Genomic DNA, 20000 nt, shown 5'->3' on the forward strand with positions numbered 1-20000 from the left:
CAACACTACAATAGTAGTTCATCATATTGTGTCAAAGTTGTCACCAGTTATTGCACTGTACGTTATGAGTAACTAATGAGGGTTTCATTTTTCTGTTCCTCTACTTATGCTATATATCTTTGGCGGTGTGTGCAAGGGATTTGGGCAGTTTGATGAAAGCTCGATGAAGACTGAGCTCTGTTTCTTTCTGAGGATGTGCACGACCAAAGGAGTGTGTGTTTGTCTGTCTGTCTTTAGGTCAACGAGGTTATGATTCATATTTAAGAAGAGAGAAAACAAAACTATTTTATTTTCTCTTTAAGCGAAATGTTTGAAATGTCTTGAGTTTGGTTTGAGATCTTTGTCAGGAGCCATATTACATATTAGATGAAGAGATGGTACATTACTGCCGACTTTGCATGATGTCTCGTCTTTCTGTGTGTGTGTGTGTGTGTTTGTGTGCGTGTGCGTGTGCGTGTGTGTGTGTGCGCGATTAGCACTCGCTTCAGTGTTTTTTGGGGTTTTTTGCAGCTTGGCTTGTAGTCTGGCAGGCATTTGTGTGTGTGCATACATGCGTGTGTATGTACAGTATGTGTGTGTCTTTGTGTGTGTGTGTGTTTGTGTGTGTGTGTGTGTGTGTGTGTGTGTGTGTGTGTGTGTGTGTGTGTGTGTGTGTGCATGCATTTGCGAGAATGAGAAGCAGAGGAGGTAAACAAGTTAGTCGGGTGCATGTACAGGTGTGCTGTGCAGCTATTTAAATGTCTCGGCGTGAACCTATAAACCCAGTCCCTGTCCTCATCCCACGAGAGCCTCTCCTGCACACTGAAAACAAGCGTCTGTGTGCCTGCGTGCGCGTGCGTGTGTCTGTGTGTGTATGCATAGCTGTGTGTGTGTGTTTGGATGCGTGCCCAAAACACTGTAAACAAGCAGGGGGAAGGGGGGAGGGAGAGATTCTCACCCCCACATCTGTGACAAGCATTCTGAATCATGCATAAAGCACTGCACCTAACCCCTTAAGATATCGCAGTTGTCCCTGGGCACAGGTGTGTGTGTGTGTGTGTGTGTGTGTGTGTGTGTGTGTGTGTGTGTGTGTGTGTGTGTGTGTGTGTGTGTGTGTGTGTGTGTGTGTGTGTGTGTGCACGCGTTAAGCACTGAGCCTAACCCCTTTGAAAACACGGTCGTCCTGGGCAGGAGGTGTGTGTGTGTGTGTGCGCGCCTGTGTGTGCCTAGGTGTGTGTAAGCACTGAGCCTAACCCCAACAAAAACACAGCTGTCCCATGGAGGAGCTCTTTGTAGCTGTGCGAAGGATGACTGGTGATTGGCGGCACTCTTCCAGAGAGGAAGGCTATGGGGAAATAAGGCACAAACAAGCACACACACACACACACACACACACACACACACACACACACACACACACACTGTATTCTTCCTCCTTCTGTGAAAAGAGCCAAGAGCACAGTGTGTGCAGACATCATGGGACTCAAAAAGCCTTTTTGGAAAGTGTGTGTGCGTGTGCGTGTGCGTGTGCGTGTGCGTGTGTGTGTGTGTGTGTGTGTGTGCGTGTGCGTGTGTGTGTGTGTGTATGTGTGTGCGTGTAGTTGCTAGTCAGTGTATGGCTCTGTGCTCGAGAACATTATGTGGTGTCTTTTGTATAATTCTGAACAAATATTTTACATATACTGTACAACATTGCCTGAAAGTTCTGCCTGCCAATATTTTTTGTTATTGTCGTTTGTCGTTTATTTTTTTTCTGTTTGTATTTTGTCATACATAAATGCGTATATAAATTGCCACTGTACTGTCTGCTGTAGAGAGAATAAAAAGAAGTCTAATGTGTGAGCACCATCTCCAGTCTTTTCTCTTCCTGTAACTTCTAATGGCGTTTGATTACCAAGGAGTTGAAATCCCCTCTTTCATGTTCTCAGCGCTGTCTGCCTAATTGAAGCCGTATCTCCGTCTTCTTTTTTAGTTTTTTGTGTGTGTGTGTGTGTGTGTGTGTGTGTGTGTGTGTGTGTGTGTGTGTGTGTGTGTGTGTGTGTGTGTGTGTGTGTGTGTGTGTGTGTGTGTGTGTGTGTGTGTGTGTGTGTGTGTGTGTGTGTGTGTGTGTCTGTGTGTGTGGTTGTTTTGTTCAAACATTATACTGACAGTGCTGTTTAATGTCACTGACTGAAGTCTCGCTTGTGAAAGTTAACGACATGCAGATACACACACACATACACACACATCGAATTTACATTGCATTTTCATTTAATTCCAAATTGTGAAGTGTTAGCATGATGTTTTCAAAGCGGAATTAAGCTTTATTCAGAATTAAATTGAGTTGATTGTATATTCAATGCCTTATGTAAACGAGACCACATACTCACAACACCTGTCATCTAGACCTGCTTTCTGAGCAGTGTGACCTCGCAAGGACAGTGAACAAAGGTATTATCCGGGGTACACAGCATACAGTACAAACCATCGTCCTGTGGGTGGGCACGCCACACTTGCCTACACAGCAAAACTGGAAGTGTTATTTTGAGTTGACTTTACTGGTGTTAATTATTCTGGTGTGAATGGGAGTCACTGGGTGTTGATTGTGGTGTTACTTTAACACTGGGAGTGAGTAAAAAGCTCTGCGCACTGTGTTGTTTCAAAGACTTAACTGCCTAACACTGATTGAGAGTGACATTCCACATCCGGTTCTTTCATCTGCACAGTAAAAACTTACAAGGATTTCAGAGTAATTTACTGTGAAATCTCACAGTTAATTACTGTGATGTTCTGGTACACTATGCTACTGTGATGGTCACACGGCACACAGCAAATTAGTTTGAAATCATTGTATCACTTGCCATTTCTCACCTAACTTGCACATCACAGATGTGCTCTTCAAGGATAACCAGCATGCCAAAGTGATAAAGTAGGAAACATCACAGTAAACTACTGTGTGGGCAGAGTATCTATTGAATTATTAGTGCATTGGGGCACAACTTCAGTCATAGACAGGTTGGGCTCTTCATTACAATCACACCTTCCATTGACATTTTCAGCAAATTATTTCATTCTTAATGTTTTGTGATATACATGTTTACACCCATCATCAGTTCCCTACGTGTTCCTCACTCTCTGTCAAATGACAGGAGAATGAGCTTTTATATATTGGGAGATATACATGACCATCTTCATGACGGTGGGAATATGGTCATTTTTCTTGTGTACCACTTTAAATAGTACAACCCCTACAATAAACACAGAATATAACAAGGAGTAATATTTTGAAGCACACTTAAGATATTCCATCCAGATAAATGGCTCTCCATAAGTGCATTGCATGATGGGACACGATCTGAAGCCCATATGTCCTAAGCCCCTCCCCCTCAGGTTGTACATATTGACATGAGGAAGTGAGAAAAAAGGAGATGACCAAGCATGGGAAGACATGTAGCAAACAAGAAGTTGATGACTAAATAGTTTGCTGTAAATGTCCATGAAGTCTCTGAAGGCCCATGTTGTGTGATGTGGCAGCCTTGGCCTAATGGTTAGGAAGGTGGACTTAAATTCAGTGAGTTGCAAGTTCAAATCCCTCCAAACCCTACATTGCCCTAGGGACAGCAACCAACATTGTATATTTGTGTATCACTTTGATTAAAGGCGTCAGCCCTCAACCCAACTGACATGCCTTCCCATTGAACTTTCGCCCACTTCAAATGTGTAACAATATCTTACTGTGAACTCACAGGGAGTTACTGGCTACTAATTGCATTCATTTCACAGTAACATACTGTGACATTCTGCCATAATTTGTTACTGTGAAATCCAGAGAGACTTTTCGTCATATCACAGTTAACTACTGTGCTGTTATAACAGGTGCTTCCTGGCTCTAGGCCATGATTAGGTGCATTATGTGGCTGCCTTGGCCTAATGGTTAGGGAGGTGGACTTAAAATCAGAGAGTTGCAGGTTCTAATCCCTCCTAACCCGGCATTACCCTAGGGACAGTAACCAATGTTGCATATCTGTATGTCACTTTGGGTTGCTCCTGGCCATGATTGATTGTAATTACTAATTGCCAGGCCTAATTAGAAGAAGGTCTATGATTGGAAATGTTGCTGGTTCTGCTTCCAATAAATTAAGTTGCAACCAATGTGCTACACAAACACTTTCTTTAGTTGGCACCTGCTAATGCCTTTGGCCTGGATGTGCACGCCAAAACTCCAGCATCCAATTTTAAATCAGAATATTGCCACCTAGTAAACAAAATTAGGCTATCTCTTGTGAAGTGCCATTGCACAATTGAAAGTCAAATGCTGCATGACATGATTGACATTGCCTACCATCAACCAGGAACAATGGTAGTGCCCAATCAATCTGTCAATTAGTACCTGACCTCACTTGAGTACATAGGACTGTTACAAGTTCATTGAATTACTACCTGCAGCTGCCACATGCCTGATTACTCTGGTCACATGGTTAACTTTCACCTCTATATAAACTCAGACTGTCACAATGCTTGAGTTGCTTGCCTAAATGACTGGTTCGCTGGCTCTCTGTCCGGCTTGTTGGTTAGTGAGCTAACTGACCGACCAACTGACTGTTTGTTGGCCAGCTGGTTGGCTGGTTAACTGACTCTTTTGGTTGACTGGATGGCTGGTTTGTTAGCTGGCTAGCCATACAGCTGACTTGTTTGTTGGTTAGTTGGCTGACTAAATGAGTGTTAGTTGGTTAGCCGGCTCTTTGGCTGGCTAGCTGACAACTGACTCTTTTGGTTGGCCGGTTGGCTGGCTAGCTATTTAGTTGGTAGTGAGTATTATGGTAGCAGGTATCCTTTTTGGAGTGTTCCTTACTTGATCAAGAAATTTCAGGTTTGTCTAATTATGCTCAACCAGAGTATTCTATGCACACTGGTTAATGTACCATCATCCAGGAGACTACAACTATCAAATGGTAATAATATTGCACATATTGCAGATACTTGTGTTTCTCTGTGGTTATGGACGGTTCAGTTTATCAATTCAAGAGAGCAGTGTGATGGGCTGGTTCCATGCCACAGTTGTCTCAGTCATGGTGGGGAATGGGAGGTGCCACAATAACATGGTAGCTACCTCTTTTGTGGTGATGAATGGAGGGGCGGGATCATGGTAGTGTGGGTAGGGTGACAGTAACTTACTGTGGTGTGTAAGGTAAGAATCTTAATATATTAATGTGAGGTTGGTTGTATTTTCGAGAATGTTTGAAATAGACAAATCACTTGTGGAAAAATTAATTTAATTTAGATTGTATATTTCATGTACTGTATGTAAATGTGCACTCAACGCAGTACAGAATCTGAACATTTTAGAAAAAGCAGTATTTATTGTATAACATAACACCAATTAGTGTTACATGGTAACCCCTATAGTGAGTTGAGCTAAGCTAATTCAACACTCAAATGTGTTAAAAATAGAACACTGTGGGTGTTCAGATGTTTCACTTAAAGTGAAAAGCTTTAACACTAATTGGTGAGGAATTCAACACTCAAATGTGTTAAAAATAGAACACTGTGGGTGTTAAGATGTTAACACATAAAGTGAAAAATTGGTGTGAAAAATACACTAGAATAGAGTTAAAATGTAACACTGTGGGTGTTAACACTGAAATAGAGTTAAACTATTTACACTATCCATAGTGTTGATTTAACTCGGAACCGGTGAGCATTATATAAACTCAGGAAAAGTGTTAAATTTAACTCTATGGGAGTTGATTTAACACCGGCCGATTTGCTGTGTAGTTGTACCAGCTAGTTGATTCACAGGCACCAAAACCATGTATTGTTGTTTTCTTAGAGTGAGAGAAGAAAGTGATGGTAGGGAGGAAGAGTGACAGCGGGTGAAGCAACACTAGGTAACTTTATCAGAAAATTAGGAGCCAATCATGCCATTGCCAAGCAACTCTGCTCAAATAGTTGCCCTGCTGTGTATCATCACCTACAGGTGTGCAGATAGGGAAGAGGTGGTGCTAAAGCACCTGCCCTTTTGCCCTACTTGTTCCCTTTTTGGATTTTTTCATATTTTTTCACAATTTACTGTGGTCCATGTTGACATCATCTAGAAATTCTTGGTGAGAAGGGTATAATACTAATGCCCCAAAATAATATATAGCCTCTGTAGCCTAGTGAGGCAGCCAGAAGTTCCACATGCTACCCCTCCTCAAGCACTTGCCCTTAAAATGTCTGTGCACGCCACTGGCAGGGCTTATGGTACAAAGACTCTTGACCCTGAATGTTCTGTACACACTGTACTGTACACACATTTCGTTACTGCATACTTCACATGGCTAACATGCACTTTCTTACTCTTCGCGATACGATTTCACAAGCCTTAAAAAAGAACACCCTTACTGAAAATATTTTTTGGTATGATGCTGACTGTGTATCTGTCTCTCCCTGACAATGCTCCATGATAAAAGGCTCAGTGCCTGAATACTATCAGCCCTCTTAAAAGGCCAACCCCAAAGGTTGTTGCTGGATGCGTGTACGTATTCCTTGCGGCTTAGGCTACCTGAGCAGGCATTTGTCTATCAGATTATCAGGAGCGTCAATAAGATTGTTTCTTGATTTTGAACAGAGGAATATGGGGGAGTAAGCGGATGAGAAGAGGGGGTGTGCTTAAGCTGCTTTATACAGCACTCAGTGCTCTGAGCTGGAAGTGAAACGTTCAGACGCATTGCCAGTAATGTACCTTTAGCGATTACAGACGCAATCAGATAACAGCCATACCTGGAAATCAGGAGGCTCTTCCTCCTCCATCATCTTGTCTTTTTTCCACCTCTTCTCTTCTTTTTTAACCCCAACCATCCTACCCCACCACCACCTCTACCATTTCTTTCTTTCTTTCTTTCTTTCTTTCTTTCTTTCTTTCTTTCTTTCTTTCTTTCTTTCTTTCTTTCTTTCTTTCTTTCTTTCTTTCTTTCTTTCTTTCGGTCTCTCACCACCCCCTTTATCAATCTCTCTTTTATTTGTATTTCTTTCTCTCGCTCTTATCTCCACACACGCACTTCTGTCTTTTCCTCAACTCCTCCACCAGTCACCACAATTCTCTCTTTCTTTTTCCCCACTCTTCCATACTTCTGCTCTCTCTCTCTCTCTCTCTCTCTCTCTCTCCATCCTCCATCCCCCTCTCCTCTCCCTCCTCCCTCCATCCTCTCCCAGTATGCGGAGGCACGACTTCCCTCAGCTGCGGCAATTAATCACACCTGACTCTGGCGCCTTTCACCAGCGTCGACTACAGAGCGAGAGAAAGAAAGAGAGAGAAAGAGAGCAAGAGGAGTGTCTACCGCGAGAAACGCTTTTCTGTGGAAATGTAATTACAGCTCGCAAAAACAAATATTCAGTCACGCCGTCGCACATTATGACAAGGTCGCCTTTGATGCGAGGCAGAGAGAGAGAGAAGGCGAGAAAGAGAGAGAGGTTCAGTCGGATGAGAGAGAGTTGGTACAAGGGAGAACGGCAGACAGAGGAAGTGAAAGGGAGATAGAGAGAAAGAAAGAGAGCGAGCCTCTGATAGGAGCGAGAGGGGAAGAAGTGAAAAGGAGGTTGAGAGAGAAAGAGAGAGGTGGTCTTTGATGGTGGAGACGTGGGTGTCAAGCGGCCTGAACTTTAAATGCTGCCGATGAGATGTTGATCACAGGCTGGCTTAGAACCTTTTAAATAGCCCACAGCAGGGTGTGTGTGTGTGTGTGTGTGTGTGTGTGTGTGTGTGTGTGTGTGTGTGTGTGTGTGTGTGTGTGTGTGTGTGAGTGAGAGTCCAGCGTGCATGTGTGTGCCCAGCGTGCGTGTGTGTGTGTGTGTGTGTGTGTGAGTGATTTGCCCATATAGTTTTGCCTGTGTGTGTGTGTGTGTGAATGTATGTCTCTGTGTGGTTTTGGACTAGTGTAGTTTTGTGCGTGCGTGTGTGTACATGTCCGTGCGTGTGTGTGTGTGTGAACACTGCTTCAGCTGTCAGAGTAATGATGCTATTTCTTTTTCCTTTACATAGTTCCTCACTTGTCTTGAGGGGCCCCTTGAATTTTTTGAGAGCTGTGAAGTCAGTGAGGCGGAGGAAAAGGCTTGAAATGTTCTGTCAAACGCTGCATTAAATTGTAATGAGTTGCCAGTCGGCCTGTCTGTCTGTCTGTCCGTCTCTCTCTCTCTCTCTCTCTCTCTCTCTCTCTCTCTCTCTCTCTCTCTCTCTCTCTCTCTCTCTCTCTCTCTCTCTCTCTCTCTCTCTCTGTCGGTTGTCAGGACTGTCTGCAGGGTGTGCTCTTAGGTTGTGTGTGTGTGTGTGTGTGTGTGTGTGTGTGCGTGCGTGCGTGCGTGCGTGCGTGCGTGCGTGCGTTTGTGTGTGCGTGTGTGTGTGTGTGTGTGTGTGTGTGTGTGTGTGTGTGTGTGTGTGTGTGTGTGTGTGTGTGTGTGTGTGTGTGTGTGTGTGTGTGTGTGTGTGTGAAAAAGAGACAGAAAGAGAATGAATGAGAGTTGCCTCTGTATGTTGGTTTGTGGAGCTTCACAAGTCAAGTATCACACAAGTCCATAAAGTTATGACAGGGTCAAGGTCAAAATGTCAGCTCAGGTAAACAGGTGAGGATGATCCACACACCTACAAGCTCCTATTAGTATGAATAAAATCAGGTAGGCGTATAGTTAATAAAATCAGGTGTATAAAATGCGCGTTTTGTTAAAAAAAAAAAAACAGTTTGAGAGAAGCATAATGAAATGTACCATCTGCATTCTGTTCTCCACTCAACTGTCATTCTCCTGAATTCAATTTCAGCGCGAAAAGATAGGCACGCCTATTTAACCAGCTGCATCTCATTCTTCGCTCTGCCATCATTTGGTGGAATTTCAGCGCACTGGAATTTGCCCTTTAATTAACGATGCAGCATTTATTCTCCGCTCACCTGTCTCCAGTCAGAAATGTTCTTTCTCGCTCGCACCCACCACCTCCCCTTTCGCCTCCCTTCCGCCGCTGTTCGATCGATTCGTCAGGTGTCTTGCCCTAGCTTCCTTCCAGTTCACCTCGCTCCATTGCTCTCCAACCATCATCTGCCGGGGGGTGTCCGCTCAGAGTTCACACATATCTGCGGGCGCAGATACTGCCCAAGCTCTCAGTGTCGCCGTCGCCCCATACTCCCGAGCTCGAGAATGTTTACTGCATAGACATTTCTCGGCCATGGCAGTACTTCAGCACCACAGCCAGCGATCTTGCCCAATATGCCACATAATCTATCTCAGCTTCTTGAGTGCAGTGGTCCCTGCGGACCCCGTGAAGCACTTTGATGATCAGTCCACCGCGTGGACAGCCACTCTCCTGCGAGAGCGGCACGATCACGAGAAGTCCGTTCTCCAGCGAGAACGAAGATGTATGCATACATGCTTAATCCAAATTTCAGAGAGTGAACTAATGACATTTCTGACAGTTCTGGCCAGGTCATGGTCGTGAAGAGGCTCTGGATCCGTTTTTCCCTCACCTTTAAATTGCCATTACTAATTGGTCCGTGTGTATCCTCTCAGCTGATCCTTTTTCTTCCATGTCATTGGCCAGGCCCCACGCACCTTTGGCACACCTTTTAATTTCTACCCCGTTTTTCCTCCACCACATGCTGCTTGCTTTTTGCTATCCCGCTCCTCCCCTGCTCCGCCTAGTTCTCTCTCTCTCTCTCTCTCTCTCTCTCTCTCTCTCTCTCTCTCTCTCTCTCTCTCTCTCTCTCTCTCTCTCTCTCTCTCTCTCTCTTTCTCTCTCTCACGCACACAAATAAGCTCGGGGGACTAAACTAAGCTTTAAATCCTTCCAATTGTGATGTTGGTGAATTTGATCAAGCCTCGAACTAATGCACAGCAGTAGAAGACGGCAGTACCCCATTTAATAGTATCTTCACACACATACGCGCGCAGGAAGGTGCGCATACGCACACATGCACATTTCCATTGCCAATAGCCATCATTACAGCACTTAATAACATATGCACACACACTCTCACTCTCACACTCACGCTCACGCTCAAACACACACACACACACACACACACACACACACACACACACACACACACACACACACACACACACACACACACACACACACACACACACACACACATCCCCTTAAGCCATCAATGCAGATTTTGATATTTTATTATAATAACTTTCCAAGTACACAGACATACCCAAAGAAGCAGTGAGAAGAAACAACCCCCTGGCCCATTGTGGAGCCAGGAAATGTTTTGACATTAACAACTCTCTCTCTCTCTCTCTCTCTCTCTCTCTCTCTCTCTCTCTCTCTCTCTCTCTCTCTCTCTCTCTCTCTCTCTCTCTCTCTCTCTCTCTCTCTCTCTCTTTCTATTCATTCATTCCCCCCCCACAATTTTACATTTTGTTTACATATGTTTTTTCTTTTCATGCAAGGTTCTAGAATGTGAGTTATACATTTTCCTGCAATGTTCTAGAATGTCATTTGTTTCATTTTCTGGAATCCCCTCCCCTCCTATCTGGCACTCTTCTCTGTTATCTGTATGCTTATACAGCACTTTCCAAAGCTGGAGGTGTGTGTGTGGGGGGGTGAACTCCTACCGTATGCATCTGCCTCTGCCTGTTCTCCCCAGAGGAGAGCTAGCAAACCTCCACAGGGTACATCAAAGGTGTGGAGTTGAGTTGTCCTCCTGAGGAGAATTCCTAAAAAGGCTTCATCTTCAGCTGCTACCGCCACCGCTGCTGCTGCTGAGTCTCCCTATCTCTCTGTCTGAGGATGCTCTCAGTGCTCAGTGTGTGTGTGTGTGTGTGTGTGTGTGTGTGTGTGTGTGTGTGTGTGTGTGTGTGTGTGTGTGTGTGTGTGTGTGTGTGTGTGTGTGTGTGTGTGTGTGTGTGTTGTGGAGTCAAGAGTCAACTTTCAAAATCTTGCCAATTCTCAGTGACTGCTCTAGCAGCTAGGTTGAGGTTTGTGTATCCCATGCCAAAGTTCTGCTGAAATGTTAAATGATTGGATGCAGGGCCGCTGCTACGGTTTTGGAGGCCCTAAGCATAACTGGTCAGGAGGCCCCCCTCATAATTAAATAATGATAATAATAATAATCTACTAACTAATAAATATAGGACTATGTTTTGTAGTGTGATAAATATTTTTTCATGATGTTTTTTAGTCAATCTCAATTTAGGAGGCCCCAATTTTGGGGGCTAAGTGGTTGAGGCCCTAAGCTTCTGCTTACTCTGCTTATGTCTAGTGGTTGGATGTGTCTTTACCCAGCTCTGTAGTGTCCTATCATGACACAAACAGTTAGAATTATAATTGAAACAGCACTCAGTCGACGTCAGCCCTTACAAAAACTTGTTCTCTTCACTGATTGCCCTAATTAGAACACTCCCTCTGTTCACAAGCCACATTCACATAGGCATTTTTTTTAATCCCACTATACATGTTTTTTTTGTGTTTGTAAACACGATGTTGTGAGGAGGGGCAAGACACTGGCAGCCAACCATGTGAGTAGATTTTTTGACCAACAGCGGTTTCCAACAATCAGAGGTTGAGTTGTGCGCAGACAGCGTCGCACAGCCAGGGAGAATCATTTGTCTTGTTATGGTAATCAATTCATATTAATTTTACATAGTGTGCCTTTAATTATCCCTAAATCACATACTCAGTCTGGCTCAGCCCACTTCTAAACAAACCAGACACATTGATTTCATCTGCTAATTGTGGACTTACGCCTACTGTGGCAGTCTTCAGCTTGGCTTCAGTGGGCAAAGCTTTCTTTATTTCTTTCTTTCTTTCTTTCTTGCTTTCTTTCTTGCTTGCTTTCTTTCTTTCTTGTCCTTTTGTGGAGACTCAAGGATCTACCCGGAAACAATTCCATTTAAATTGTCAGCCACTTTTGGGGAGATCGATGCCGACCAGCTGGTATGGGGAGACGAGTAAATCAGGCCTGTAGGAGAGGAGAAATCTGTTTTGGAAGACACACACACACACACACACACACACACACACACACACACACACACACACACACACACACACACACACACACACACACACACACAGGACAGGGGAAATCTGTTTTGGAGGAAGGGGAGCTACTGTCGAAAGCTGGCTGGCTGGCTGGCTTTTCCACAGAGTTGGTTTTGCCTTCCGTCAGTTGGTCTGCCACTCGCGCACACACACACACACACACACACACACACACACACACACACACACACACACACACACACACACACACACACACACACACACACACACACACACACACACACACACACACACTCCCTATATACACATTCATGCACGCACACGCACACACTGTAACGCACACTGTAATGCATGCAGGCTCGTATGCACACATCTTCCCTTTGTTACACAGAAGGTGCTCAATTTAAACCTCACTTAGCACTGTCACTGACAGTATGAATCTGCAGCCCCGACCACAGCAATGAAGATTGATGTGTTCATTTGGACAAGCTGATTTTGGACTCTACCTGACACACCCAAATATGGATTGATGTGTTTTTAATGGCTCATATTATTTCACATTGTTCATTTCATTTGATGATCTTCTAATGGACTCCTTGGCTGCTGGAAGAAAGACAAATAGACACAGCTTTCATCCCCTCCTCTCTCTACAATATTTTGTTTGTTTTTCCAGTAATATCCCGCGATATGAATAACAAAGCAGCAATTACACTCAAATGGGAATGGAGCAACAGCAGCTGTACAACTCTCCACCAGCTGAATTTGTGTGCAAGTGTGCACAAGTGTGTGTGGGTGTGTGTGGGTGTGTGTGTCTGTGTGTGTGTGTGTGTGTGTGTGTGTGTGTGTGTGTGTGTGTGGGTGTGTGTGGGTGTGTGTGTCTGTGCGTGAGTGCGTGCATGTGTCTGTGTCCGAGAGAGAGAGAGAGAGAGAGAGAGAGAGAGAGAGAGCTGTGAGAATGCAGTGTGCGTGTGTGTTTGTGTGCGTGTGCATGCGTTTACCTGCTTTCCATCTGCAGCTCTTTGCCAATTTCACCCTTTAGAGGCATCTCCATCTCCCCCATCTGTTAACATCTGTCAATACACCTTCCTGAGTATACACTTCCACTTTTATAGACGTCAGAGTAGACACTTCCCTGTTGTACAGACTTGAGAACTGATTTGTACTGAAATGTGGTATTTAGGCAGCACAACGAGCCCCTTACCTTCTTCACCAGACATTTCTTATGCATCAAGGTGCTGGAGCTGTTGCCGGCGTGCACACAGGGCACAGTGCCCTGGGTGTTGCTACCCCCCCCCCCCCCCCCCCCCCAGGGGCCCCCAACACCAACAAATGAGGCTCCTGGGCCCTGGGGCAGGTACCCTGCTTGCCCACCCAATAGCTCCTGGCTCACTTGCCTGGACACTTTGCTGTCACACATTCACTGGAAAGTGGAAAATTACCGCAATTTCTCTCAGGCGGGTGCAGTCTCAAATTAGATGTACAATTCAAGACGTGTCAGAGGAGCAAAGAAAGCAGGTTTGTTTGGTGAATCGACGGCAGGTAATGGAGGTGTGTGGATGGGTGGGGAGGAGAGGAAGAGAGGCTCTGCTTTATATTCCCCATCATCCTCCTCGTTTTCATCGTCATCATCATCACCATCATCATCCTTTTATGTGACGTCTGCTTTTATCCATCTATTCAGCATACATCCGCATCTCCCTGCTCAGTCAGGTGTGTGTGTGTGTGTGTGTGTGTGTGTGTGTGTGTGTGTGTGTGTGTGTGTGTGTGTGTGTGTGTGTGTGTGTGTGTGTGTGTGTGTGTGTGTGTGTGTGTGTGTGTGTGTGTGTGTGTGTGTGTGCACGCGCAGGTGTGTGTGTGTGTGTGTGAGAGAGAGAGAGAGAGAGAGAGAGAGAGAGAGAGAGAGAGAACTGTGAGAGTGCATTAGAGTGTGAGTGTGTGTGAGTGTGTGTGTGTGTGTGTGTGTGAGCGTGTGTGTGTGTGTGTGTGTATGTGCTTTTATCCATCCACGTCTCCCTGCTCAGTCAAGTGGCAGACTCCCTATCTCAGCACTGACGGAGCCTTTTAGAGGCAAATAGACCTCCGCTTTTCTTTTCTAATTTATTTATTTCCTTTACGTGTGTGCATATGTGCGTGTGTGTGTGTGTGTGTGTGTGTGTGTGTGTGTGTGTGTGTGTGTGTGTGTGTGTGTGTGTGTGTGTGTGTGTGTGTGTGTGTGTGTGTGTGTGTGTGTATGTGTGTTCCTGTGTGTGTGCCTGTATGTGTGTGTTTGCCTTACCGCACAGCATGTCAAACAATATTTTCAACATTCAGTGATTCTGAAGGCGCTCGTTTGTTCGCTCACTAGCTGCCTGTAAACAGGGGAATTTGGGGCCGCATGGTGCTCAAGTAATTTCATCAGACGCATGCTGCATGGGAACGCACACAGCACAAACAAACCAAACAGCTAACAAACTCTAAACAGGCCCGACGTCAAATATATTTGTAGCCGTGTCGTGTTATCATTATTATGCTGTTTGTTCTGTTGATGCCACTTACGATGACAAGGACATAATTGAATTTCCCCCACGATACGCCACCCTGCATCGTTTCCTGTCACATCAGGTGTACCATCGGCAGGGCCGCTGACAGCTTTGCCTGGGCCAGGACAAAGTCGTCTGAAAAGGGCCTCCTAACCTAATACATGCAGTGTAATGAGGAACCAATTATGGGCCCCTCTCTCCCTGGGCTTAGGACAACTGTCCCCTTTGTCCCCTCCCTGTCGGCACCCCTGACCAGCAGCGTTCACACTCTGGCCAGTCACAATCACACAAGCAAACTATTGCATAGGGCCCTCAGAGGAAAGTATGTGTATTCAAGTGTATTCAAGTGATATCGATGATAAGGGTAAAGACAGCGAACCCGAAGACGCATTGGGCGAAACGCGTTGTTTGCTCCAACAAAAATGAAATAAAATAGAAAAAATTAAAAATAAAGAGAAAAAGTGTGCAGCGTTTTCATATTGATATTGATGACTTTGAGTATGACAGCGATCGATGACTTTCAGTATAACTTTGAGTATGATAGCGTCTCCCTAAATTCACCGAAAAGTGCAATGATAATCTCGAGGGGGCCCCTCCCCAGTATTCTGAAGAGATGAAAAACACAGGACACAGATAGGTGAGAATGTACACAATCACGAGGTAAGGGAACCAAGGACCTCTTTGCCTAGGGCACCCAAATACCTTGAAGACGTCCCTCATTGCTATCAGCGTTCATACTGCACAGCAGAACAAAATCAGAGGCAACACGAGGTCAGAATAACGTCTGTTGATTAGAATTGTATATGTTTGTTTGTATTGCGCAATATGAGTTCACTCTAATCTGATTGTCTATTGTATTACTCATTGCATTATACTGTGTATACTACATGTTATTGGTTGTGTGCAGAGCTAACTAATGTCAATTTTCCTTGTACAAACCAATTTTCCTTGTACATGTGCATGTACTCGGCCAATATAACCTGATTCTGGTTCTGAATCGATGCACATTATCTATTGATCATGTCTGTGTGATTGTGTTATACATGCATAGCTACATATGCCAGACATCGAATTTGGTGTCTGAGCACGACTCATGCGCTCAGAGACTATGCAGCCTACTGTACTCCTGTTGCTGTTTCCCAGTCCAATTATGTGGCGAGATCAATACATACAAATGCATTCCACCAATGAATGAATGAATAAATACAGTAGGCCTACCTCAGTATTGGGAGGTGGGAGTTGGGATAAATTAATGAATAAATACCTGCTCGGTATTGGGAGGTGGAGGTTGGGACAATTAATAAATACCTGTATCTGATCAGTGGCACTGGAGGTGGTAGTGATGGTCAGGGCCACTGACAGCTTTGGCTGGGCCCGGGACAAAGTCATCTGAAAGGGCTCCCACACCCAATACAAACAATGTAACAAGGACCCAATTCTGGGCCCTTCCTTCTTCTGGGTCCGGGACAACTGATGCCTTTGTCTCCCCCTGTCAGCTTCCCTGGTGGTGTTGTCTGCCACCTGCTGAATAATAAATAATGTGGTGTCCATCTGCTCCTGTGTGTGATGGTTTGTGTGGCTCTGGCACTGGTGGCAGGTGAGCTATAGGAGAGGCAGTGCTGGATGAATAATGATGACTGTGCAGTGCTGAGTGGGGGGTGCTCTAAACTTTGGTGCAGTGTAGATTCAACATAGAGAATGCGTTATAAACAGGTGGGCAGAAGAGGCACTGGCAGTGCTGGATGAATCCTTTGATGATGACAATGTGACTGTGCGGTGGGACAACCCAGTCTCACACCCAAGCCTCAATATATGTCACCAAAGGTTCCCCCTTTGAGTCGCATATCATGATGCAAAAGGCAAAGGCAACATCACAGTAACGCACAGCTCCGAGGCAGTGGGATGAATTCTTGTGATTGTGCAGTGGAAAGTGAGGTGAGGGTGCACAGTAAAACTTTGTTGCGGTGCTAATTCAACACTTATGTGTACAGAATTAGTGTCAACAGGCAGGCATTTTTGGAGTCATTTGTCAGTCAGTCATTTGCAGTGGCAAAACCCAGTCTCACCTAACGCATCAATATATGATGGCAATAGTTTTTGCAATTTCAGTTCAAATTTCAGTTCATGAAGCCTAATGATCCTCTTTTGTTAGTTGTAAAGAAAAAAACTTTTCTTCGCCAAGGCGATCCAAGAAGTATAGTATAAAAGTCTTTATTATAATGCCATGCCCACTAGGCCTAAGGATCCTCTTTTGTGTTGCAAAAGGCCCGATTCCCTGGACCTAAACCTTTCCCTAAGATTAACGCGCACTGAATAATACTTTTCACCTAGTGGCCTTTTGACCCAGGATACGAAGTAGGGGGAAGAGGGAACCCTTTCCATCATACATTATGATGAGGCTTCGTCAAAGTCATAGCATTGATAGTCAAAAGGCGGCACCGACAAAATAGAACTTGTCTCTAATCGCTATCCGACATCCGCGAATGTCGCCAGTGTGCAGGGTTCTATTGAAAACAATGAAATCAAACTTTTGCGGAGCAGTGCTCAGCACTTTGTTGGAGCCGGTGTGCGGAAGCCCTTACTGTAACACTAGAGGAGTTGCCTAGCAACCAAAAAGGATGCTGATGGTTACCATACCGACCACCTGTGATGGTCCTATTCCACCTCTCTCTGGCTAAGCTAAGCCAAAGTGTCCTTGAGCAAGTCACTGAGCCACACACTGTTCCCTGGGTGCTGAATGTGCGCTATGGCCCCTTGCATGGCAGCCTTGGGTGAATGGGGATCAAAGTGAGGCACTCAATGTAAAGCACTTCAGGTACTCTATCAAATGTAGGCAGTGTGTTATTACTGATGCTAATGGGAAATTCACTATAACACTCTTCTATAAATGTAGTGCATTTGCCATTACCGTTAGTCATTCATTTCACAGTAGTGCCCAACTGCACAGCGAAGTGACAGCACCACTATGTTTACAGTAGCAGCAGGAGGAGATTTTTTTCCCATTTAATGCAAAACGTCCAAGGTGTTCCAAGCTAGACCTTGCAATGAGCAATGACGAGGAAGTCAAGAAAAGTGGCTATTGTACAGTATTACTGGCCCTGCCAGTAACATTGCAATGTTAATATCAATGAAAATATCATCTATCTGCTTATGGGCATCTCCATTTCCCATCTCTATTGGGTAAAATGCTTCCATTCTACCACTCTACTCTGCTCTACTCTACATGAATCTTCTCTTCTCTTCTCTTCTCTTCTCTTCTCTTCTCTTCTCTTCTCTTCTCTTGTGGGATCTAAATGCACTTTTTATTAAAAAATGAAACTTCGAGAGATGCGTAATGACATTTGGCATGCCTAATATACCACCTGCATTCTGTTCTCCACTCAACTGTCATTCACCTGAATTCAGCGCGAAAAGGTAGGCCCGCCTATTTAACCAGCTGCATCTCATTCTCCACTCTGTCGTCATTCGGTGTAATTTCAGTGCACAGAACATTTGGAACTCCCCTTAATGAACTATCCAGCATTTATTCTCCACTCACCTATCTTTAGTCAGAAATGTTCGACACCCCGTTCGCCTCCCTTTCGCAGCTGTTCTATCGATTCATCAAGCTTCTTGCCCTAGCTTCCTCTCAGATCACCTCACTCCATTGCTCTCCAACCATCATGTCATCGTCATACTGCCCGAGCTCTCAGTGGTGCCCCGTACTCCCGAGCTCGAGAATGTTTGCTGCATAGACATTTCACGGCTGTGGCAGTACTTCAGCACCACGGCCAGCGATCTTGCCCAATATGCCACGTAATCTATCTCAGCTTCTTGAATGCAGTGGTCCCTGCGGACCCCGTGAAGCACTTTGATGATCAGTCCACCGTGTGGACAGCCACTCTCCTGCGAGAGCGGCACGATCACGAGAAGTCTGTTCTCCAGCGAGAACGAAGATGTATACATACATGCTTCATTCAAATTTTGGAGAGTGAACTAATGAAATAGAAATTATACATTGTAAACTGAAAAATAATAGCACACTTTTCTCTTCTCTTCTCTTCTCTTCTCTTCTCTTCTCTTCTCTTCTCTTCTCTTCTCTTCTCTTCTCTTCTCCACAACTGCACTGCAACTGACCCTCTCATAGTACATTTACTGTTTTATGAGTGGCAGTATTAACAGCTTAACTGCTTCCACAGGCAACGCTCCCACTGAAGCACAAGCGCTATGACATGATGACATACAGCACACACGTATGGTAATCGTCTGTGTTAATTGTGTTGTGACCCCTATCCATCCTCGTTTGGTACACACACTTTAATCACTAATGCAATGTGAATGAGCAGAAATGGCACCAATGATGTAAAGCTAATAGCATGGCCTAAGGGTTTAGATACAGTACTAGGGGATCTCTCTGCTATCTACTGGCGGCTTGTGGTCATACTGTCGGGGTTCCAGCTTTTCATTTTACGGCCGCAGCCGGTATAAGAACCGCGGACCATGTTTAGCCGACCTAGCCACCTGATGGAGTAGCCTGCATCCGGGTCAGACTAGAGAGTTGCAACAGTGAAACACCTCTGAAAACACTAGCCAGTGAAAGACCGATGATCTTCTCTGTGCCTCGGTTTGATTGACGAGACCTTTGTGATGAAGTGTGTAGCGTTTTTGAGGTTGCTTATAGCGGGGAAACATCAGAAAATAATATTTACAAATTGGCCCCGCCGTGATGCATTGACTGCGTTATTCGCCAAAAAGCTTTTGTGATACTTTTTTTTCTTGCAATGTGTGCTCTGTAGCGCCTCCCTGAGGGGAGCAGTTCAAAGTCAGGGTGAAAGGGGTGGGTGTCATCATCTAAAATGTTCATGGATAGAAAAATTCTAAGCTTGGTCTCATTTTTTCAGGTCTTGGTGGAGCAGCTAGATGAGGAGGTGGATGGCCATCAGTTGTTCCAAAAACAAACAAACAAAACATGCATTGTGGATTGGTTTAAGTATGGTGTGTGTGTGTGTGTGTGTGTGTGTGTGTGTGTGTGTGTGTGTGTGTGTGTGTGTGTGTGTGTGTGTGTGTGTGTGTGTGTGTGTGTGTGTGTGTGTGTGTGTGTGTGTGTGTGTTTGTATGTGCACGCATGTGCGTGTGTATGTAGTGCATACAATGCTTGAGGTGGGGTGTCATTGTGTGTGTGTTCATGTGTGTGGGTGCGCAACTTGCATACATATGTGGTGTACATTGTTCTTTAGGGTGTGTGTACTATGCGTTTGTGTGTGTGTGTGTGTGTGTGTGTGTGTGTGTGTGTGTGTGCGTGCGCGTGTGTATGTGTGTGTGACACGGTGGGGGGTAAAGGGGGAGGAAGTGAGGAGGGGGATGGGAGCGAAGTCAACCATGCGAGGCTGCGCAAATTGGCTATGTTGGACTTGAATATAGACAGTTCAATTACAGCCGGGTTAGAGCGGTTAAATAAATCTCTTCAGTGTCCAGCCGAGCTTCATAAATAACCTTCACCGTTCACACACCCAGCCGCGCTCTGACACACTCGCTCGCCCGCTATCCCCCCCGCCTGCCCGCCTGCC

This window comes from Engraulis encrasicolus, chromosome 3 (assembly GCF_034702125.1).
Source record: "Engraulis encrasicolus isolate BLACKSEA-1 chromosome 3, IST_EnEncr_1.0, whole genome shotgun sequence".
NCBI lineage: Eukaryota > Metazoa > Chordata > Actinopteri > Clupeiformes > Engraulidae > Engraulis > Engraulis encrasicolus.